This window comes from Lactuca serriola, chromosome 1 (assembly GCF_051521515.1).
Source record: "Lactuca serriola cultivar US96UC23 chromosome 1, Lser_US96UC23_V15, whole genome shotgun sequence".
Classification (NCBI taxonomy): domain Eukaryota; kingdom Viridiplantae; phylum Streptophyta; class Magnoliopsida; order Asterales; family Asteraceae; genus Lactuca; species Lactuca serriola.
The window spans coordinates 64,881,861-64,889,267 of record NC_136408.1 but is presented as its reverse complement, the minus strand read 5'-3'; the positions used below and the strand labels follow the sequence as shown (position 1 = coordinate 64,889,267).

The 7,407-nt window shown below is 38.3% G+C and overlaps 1 non-coding gene across 1 annotated transcript; it reads right to left on the bottom strand.

The window, feature by feature from the left end:
* Window positions 1-6,369: 6,369 nt before the first annotated feature.
* On the bottom strand, window positions 6,370-6,476 carry LOC145080665 (small nucleolar RNA R71). Its single transcript, XR_013695258.1, has one exon. It is a non-coding gene; the product is annotated as a small nucleolar RNA R71 (small nucleolar RNA).
* Window positions 6,477-7,407: the final 931 nt, after the last annotated feature.

The window sequence follows — 7,407 nt, the reverse complement described above, 5'->3', positions numbered from 1 at the left end:
TTTGTCTTTTGCTTTAATCTTCGAATTCTTCACGACTTCAAGATGAACTTGATGAATCTTCAATAATTGACTTCATCTTGAGCAGTTGGGCTTTTCTTTAGAGTTTGGCATTGATCGCACATTGGGTGAGAAGGCTTGACGTACTGATTCTTGAAAGATAATGCTTTCAGCTTGAGAATCTTCAGAGAGAACATCAGAGAGAACAAATCTTCTAGATCACTTCAGCAGGTTCATAGATAGCAGCAGACTGATTGAGGAGGCTTCAATGCAATCCGTCACATAATCTTTCAATTGCAGCTTCACCTTGCTTCTGGGGTTGAATGATTCAATGTTGAAAGAATGATCTTCATTTCTTGCTCCTTCGAATGTGAATTCTTCGATGCTCACGGACAAAGCCTTTGGCTCAGAAATCTTCAACACAAACTCCATGAGTCTTATCTATATCTGAAATCACTTTTCAAGACAAAACAAAACTAAAAGAAAACTTAGCACACAAATTAAAACAGAAACAAAAATATTTTTGGATTTTTTTTTTTGATTTGATTTTTTTTAACAAGAAATAAAACAGAAATAACAATCCTTTTTAATTTTTAATATTCTGATTTTTTATTTTTTATTTTTTTTTAATTTTCTTTATTATTATTAATTTTTAATTCTCCCCTAATATTTAAATTAGAAGAACACTATGAACAAAATTAACAAAAATAAAAATGATATCTAACTTTAAGAGTGATTTGGGATCAAATTTTTTAGACAGCCTTTATCCACTTGTCGGTACCTTCCATATTCACATCTTTGTCTGGTCGATCGTCAGTATTGTTGTCCACTTAAACACGAAAAATTGTGACAAATTTAGGACATACTATTTGTTACAAGACAAGGTTAACTTAAGTTCCTAAAAATTATATCTGATCCTAATTCCTTAGATACTATATCTTAAGGACCATTCATCTGACGACGACCAGGGATATTGTTGTCCACCTAAATTGAGCAGCGAGATCTATAGACAATCTGTATGAGTACAATTTTAAGTGTATTGGAACGTGTTTCCCGCTTCCTTATATGCCCCAGCCATCAAGAACTTCCAGAGTACTCCTTACACCGGGTGAGCAGACAACCATTCAGAGAGAGAAGAGATTCAGAATTCTATTGCTAACTGCTTTAGAGGGGTTGAAAAGAAGAAGGTTGCATATGATGTGTACCAGGTCGGATTAGAAGTCGCGCAAAGGAGACAGCATATGGCTAACAGATAAGAAGTATTTCACACACATGTATATATAGCCTGCATAGAAATAGAGTTGCATATTAGGGTGCGACTGGTAGTGTTTAAGTTTAAAATTTCGGAAGTAATTCACTAGTTCTTGGTTAGCCGAGATGGTAAGGCGCTATGACTGTGAACTGGATGTCCCGGGTTCGATTCCCGTCAACCGCTTAATCCGCTTCTAATTTTGATGCGAGGCTGCAAGGCGCTGATGCGAGTACGAGGCGAGGCGAGGATCCGATGTGCTGCGAAGACGAGGTCTGAACTCGTGCGAGCCGTAAACCACCGAAGACCGCAAGCCGACGCCGTAAACTCCGAGCCGCAAGCTCGGACCGTGAACTTCGGGCCATAAACTCCGGGCCGTGAACCTCCGAAACCCTTGCCGCCGGCCGTGAACTGTTTCCGGCAGTAAGCTCCGGTCGAAAACTCTTCAACGATTACGTGAAAAACAGCGATTTTTCAACTTTGAAGCTCCAAAACTCGACCAAAAACCCTTTTTTTTATGAAAAACACGAAGAACAAACCCCCCTTATTTTTGCGAGATCTATTAAAAAACGCAAGAATATTTCGAAAATAAAATCAAATAATGCCCCAAAATAGGGTTTACGGCCCAAGAACTCGGTGTTTACGGCCGTAAGCTTGGACCGGAAACACCAATTATTCAGATTCCAGACGAAACAATAAATCTTTTTGACTGATACAACCTGGCTCTGATACCAATTGTAAGTCCCTAATGTGCCTGTGTATCAATCAGATCCGTTTGATGGTGCGGAATCCCAATCAAACTGATGATGTCAGATCAAGTAGAAGAGAAGGAGAAGAAGAATAATATGAATCTCTGTATGAATTGATTAGAATTAAAGTTCCAGATACAAAAGATTCACACACAAAATGCTCTCTAGTTTCTCTCTTCTCTCTGGCCGTAAACTTTCTTCGTGTTCATCAATCTCTACTCCTCACCCTAACACCTATATTTATAGTGGGAATATGGGCCGGAAACAAATGGGCTGTAAATGAGTTTACAGCCATAAGGTGTTTACGGCCGTAAACTCAGCCGTAAACTAGGCCATAAATTCATAAAATATTACACAAAAATACAATTGCCCAGAAAAGTAAAGTATAAACCATATTTTGACCCAATAGGATGAATCGTTATTGGTTAATGAGTTAGTAAGGTGGTTTAAAAAAGAAATTGAAGAACCTGATGATTTTTAAGGTTGATATCGAGAAGTTTTATGACTCCATTAGTTGTGATTATATTGATCAGATTCTGCAATTTATGGGTTTCGGGAATAGATAGAGATCTTGGAATAGTGGTATTTTTTCTAATGCTAGATAGTCTATTCTTTTTATATGGTAGTCCTACCAATGAATTCTAGTTGATCATAGGGTTACATCAAGGGGATCCTATTTCTCTGTTCTTATTTATTATTGTCATGGAGGGTCTTCACATGGTTATGGATGATGCAGTGGTGGCAGATGTTTTCATGGTGCACCTTTGGGAATTCATACATTATCTAGTTCTCACTTGTTTTATGCAGATGATGCTCTTTTTTGGGTGAATGGGACGAGTTGAACATTCATGATCTTATATGTACTTTGCGGTGCTTCCACTTAATTTTGGGTTTAAGAATTTATCTTCTTAAATCTAATGTTCTCAGAGTTGGTATTGATGATCTAAGAGATTATCTCCTTGCCTGCTTTTATTGGGTGCTCCATGGGGTCTTTTCCTTTCTCTTATATCGGTATTCCAGTTGGGAAATCTATGGTGAGAGTTAAAGGTTAGCAGTTGATCATTGATCAGTTTCGCAAAAGATTGTCTTCTTGGAAAGTTAAGCTTCTTTCCATTGGTGGAAGGTTGACTCTTATTATATCGGTTGTAGGGAGCCTCAGGATTTACTTGTTCTCCTTATTTAGGTTGCCTTGTCTAGTTTTTCATGTTTTGGAAGCTTGTAGGTCCTAGTTATTTTATGGGATAGAGCAAGATCAAAGGCGGATTCATTAAGTAGAGGCGGATTCATTGGTTTAGGTGGAATGTTGCTCTTAATTATGGAAAGCATGCTAATCTCGATATTAGGATCTTGGAGGCTTTCAATTTGGTTTTGTTGTATAAATGGAGGTTGCGTTTCTTTACTGAATCTGATGCTTTATGGGTTAGATGTATTAAATGGTTTTATGGTGATGGACCAGGCTTGATGGAGGGTTCTCATATTCCTTCAGGAGGGGGGGGGGGGGAAGGGAATTATCGGATCTATAAATGATTTGTTACAAAAAAAGACTATTTTTTGGCAGAAAAACATAAACCCTAAATTCGGAAACACCCTAAGGATCTAAGTTTTCACTATAGAATGCAATAACCAATTGAATATGAAGAACCCTATGATTTTCAAAAATCATAAAAGGGTTTAGAAAACATACCTTTTGATTATGCTAGTAGATAATCACATAAAAATCCTTCTTGAAATTGCTTGGAAGCTAACACTAGAAATCCCGTGCCTTTAATGGTTCACACCCAACCCTAGCAATAAGGAGGCCTAAAGAGAGATAAGAAGGGGAGTAGAAATGTAACATCCATAAAATTTCATAAAAATTTAAAGTTTTTGAAACAAACCAAAAATCATAATTGCTTACATTGTAGTTATCAAAACATTTTTAATGTCAAAGTTTTCCCAAAATCACAAAACACAACATGAGGAGGTGCACGATCAAGCCTTTGCCTTCCCACGATCATCTGAAGTACCTGAAACACAACCCAAAATTGTAAGCCCAAAGCTTAGTGAGTTCCCCCAAATTACCAACACAACAAATAACACATATACAATAACAACATACTATGGGTCCAATCAACCATCGAGTTGGAATGTTGATATTGCCATATTTATACTTATTTTTAGGCAATATTGAAGTACATTTTTATTAATAAATTGATAATATGTTTAGAATAATGATACTTATGACTTTAAATTGTTATTTTCAGTCAATTAAAAGGATTTTCGAAGAGAGGGACCAAAAATGACAATATGTGGAACATGGGAGACTTGAAAGACAAGAAAAGAATAAATTCACAATAAATATTGAATTCACGACGTGGCAAAGTCGGCCACGACGTGGCACGAGTGTTCTACAAGATAAACATCGTGACACGAAGGATTTCCTTGGAGGATACGGATTACTTGAAGCCCACGACGTGACACAGCTGGCCACGACGTGGCACGGGTTTTTGAAGATTATTTAAGTTCTCCTGATTATTACGAAAGGGAGAAGCTTTTGGCAGAAGAAAAAAGTTCCAGGAGATGATTCAGAGCGAAAGAAGGGTTCTGGAAGAAGGTTTTCAACACCAAAAAGAATAGAGGTTTATATTTTAGTTAAATAAGAACATGTCTTTCATTACTTTTAGCTGTGTTGGTTTAGTTGCTATGATGAGCAGCTGAATCTAGCTACTCTTGTTTAGCTAGATGAAGCTTTTAAACTTATGAATAGTTCAATGTTTATGGATTAAGTCTAGTTGGTGAAAATTGCTTGTGTTTGATTTGTATAACCTAGCATGCTTATGTTTGTTTCTCTAATTGCTTGATTGCATGTTTTGTGTAGCTTAGTGACCATTAAACTGCATGAACTTGTTGACCTAATGATTTAGTGAACATTGAATTGTTAGAGCTAGGATTGACCAATCTTAGTTAGTAATTAGAATAAATAAGCTTAGCTGTGCTAGAGAACATGCATTATGACCATAATTGCGTTTATATAACAAATTTTACATAGCATATTTACATTCATAATTAGTTCTGTGTTTAACTATGTGTGAACATACATGGTTTGACATGAATTAGTTAATTATTGGTAAAGTTACAACTAAATTACTAATACAACTAAAAACCAACTTAATAATCCGTAATCATTAGCTAGTCATAAGGGAGAAGTGGATTCAAACTAAACAAGAGTGTGTTTTTAATTATTGAATTTGAATTTAAGTTCATCTGATCTTGTAAAACCAGATAAAACCGCTTTTAAACTTGTTAATAATTAGGTTAATTTAATAGTAAGTAAATTAATTAGAACACCGTTCCCTGTGATCGACACCCGACATACCCAAGCTATACTGTAATCTGACTAGGTACACTACCTATAAGTGCATAGTTAGTTAAGTTTGTTAGGTTATAAATATTAAAATTAGTGAGTACTTTTGTGCACATCAAGTTTTTGGCGCCGTTGCCGGCGAACGGCTTAGTTTTTAGCTTATTTATTTGCATTAAATTAATCGATCCTTCTTCTGGAGTAAAAACCACAAAAAGCTAATTTTTCAGCAAAATAATTTTTTTTTTCAATCACAGAGTCCACGACGTGGCCAGTTACCTGCCACGACGTGGACAGTTAAAAAACTAAATTTTTAGTTTGTAGTTAGTTTTTCTTATTTTAGTTCAGTTTTACATTTTTATTTTAGCAAGTTGCAGGAGTTCATGACCAGAAGCTCAAACACACATTTGGTGCCACCACTTGAAGATCTTGAGTCTGCACTTCACAAGAAAAAGACGCCCTTGCAAGAATTGAAGTCAGCTTTTTCTAGGAAGTCCGGAAAGAAGACAGGAGAGTGAAGTTCATCCGCGAGGCACAAGAGCAATCTTGAGCATTTGGATCATACGCCCGCCCAAACCGAGTCCGAAAGCTATACCAAGCCGGAATTTGAAGAACACACGAGCAAACCCGAGAACGAGCCAAGGAACGAGATGGCAGCAATTGAAGAAATGTCCATGGGAGCTTACAAGAAGCGGATCCGAGAAGATGTGGGTCCCGGTATAGTCCAACCTGCAATACCTGCCACTGCCACATTCGAGCTGAAGGGACACATATTGACTGCACTGAAGGACATCCCATTTTTCGGGAAAGATCATGAGGATGCTTTTAAGCATCTAGATGAAGTCAACGACATTGTGGATTACTTCAATGTCCCAAATGTCAACAGAAACACAGTCTTGCTTAGGATGCTTCCCATCACTTTCAAAGGAGCTGCTAAGGAGTGGTTAAAAGCACTCCTACCAGGTACAATCACCACTTGGGCTCAAATGCGTGAGCAATTCCTGGACCAGTTTTGCCCGCCATCCAAGATAGCCAAACTCAAGAAGGTAATAGCCAACTTTGAGCAACAGCCGGGGGAGTCACTATACGAAGCATGGGAGCGGTATAAGGGCTTGCTCAGAAATTGCCCTCAGCATGACCTAAATGTGCAGCAAGAGATGTCAATCTTCTATGATGGGGTCAACGTGATGACAAGACAACTCCTTGATTCTCAAGGACCTTTGACAAAGAAAAACCCAAGGGAGGTCAAGGAGCTAATTGAAGAATTCGCGAAGCACTCTCGCAAATACCACAACCCTAGGCAAGATGGAATCAAAGGCGGTGGAGGGGCCCAAACTGAAGAAATAGCAGTTGTGATGGCCATGCTAAATAATATGGATCGAAGGATAACACAAATGGACCAGTCGATACATGCCATAAGAGAGGGTTGCGAGAGATGTAGTGGTCCACACTTGACCAAAGACTGCAATATAGATGAGTTTGGGAACAGAAAAGCTCAAGTGTGCTACTCTAGTGGGGATAAGTTTGATGAGGACTGGAGGAAACCGAAGAAGGAGTGGCTGGCATATGAAGAATATAAGAAGAAAAAAAGAAGAAAAGTATAGGCAGACAGGTCGAGGCTTTTATCATAAGGAGCAGCCGCCAGCCGAGAAGAAACCCGACCTAGAGACCATTTTGATGAAATTTTTGGAAACTTCAGAAAAGAAACACGATGCCACTGATTCTGCTATTATGGAACAACAAACTTTGATAAAGAATCAACAAGCCTCCATCCATAACCTTGAAGTACAATTTGGTTAGCTAGCCACTCTAGTTCATGAAAAATTGTCCCCGAAGAATCCCGAAGTAAAAACCCAATCTCACGTAGTGGCAATTGATACTGAAGAAGATGCAATCACTGAGTTCCTGGAGGCATTGGAAGAAGAACCGTAGCAGCCCAAGAAATCAAAGATCGAAAGTGGAAAAGTTGTTGAACCAGCTTCGCCACGACGTGGCACTCCTCTGGCCACGACGTGGCGCATGACTGATCAAAAATCCTTTGAGCCCGTTCCAGCTTATCAGCCACCTCTGCC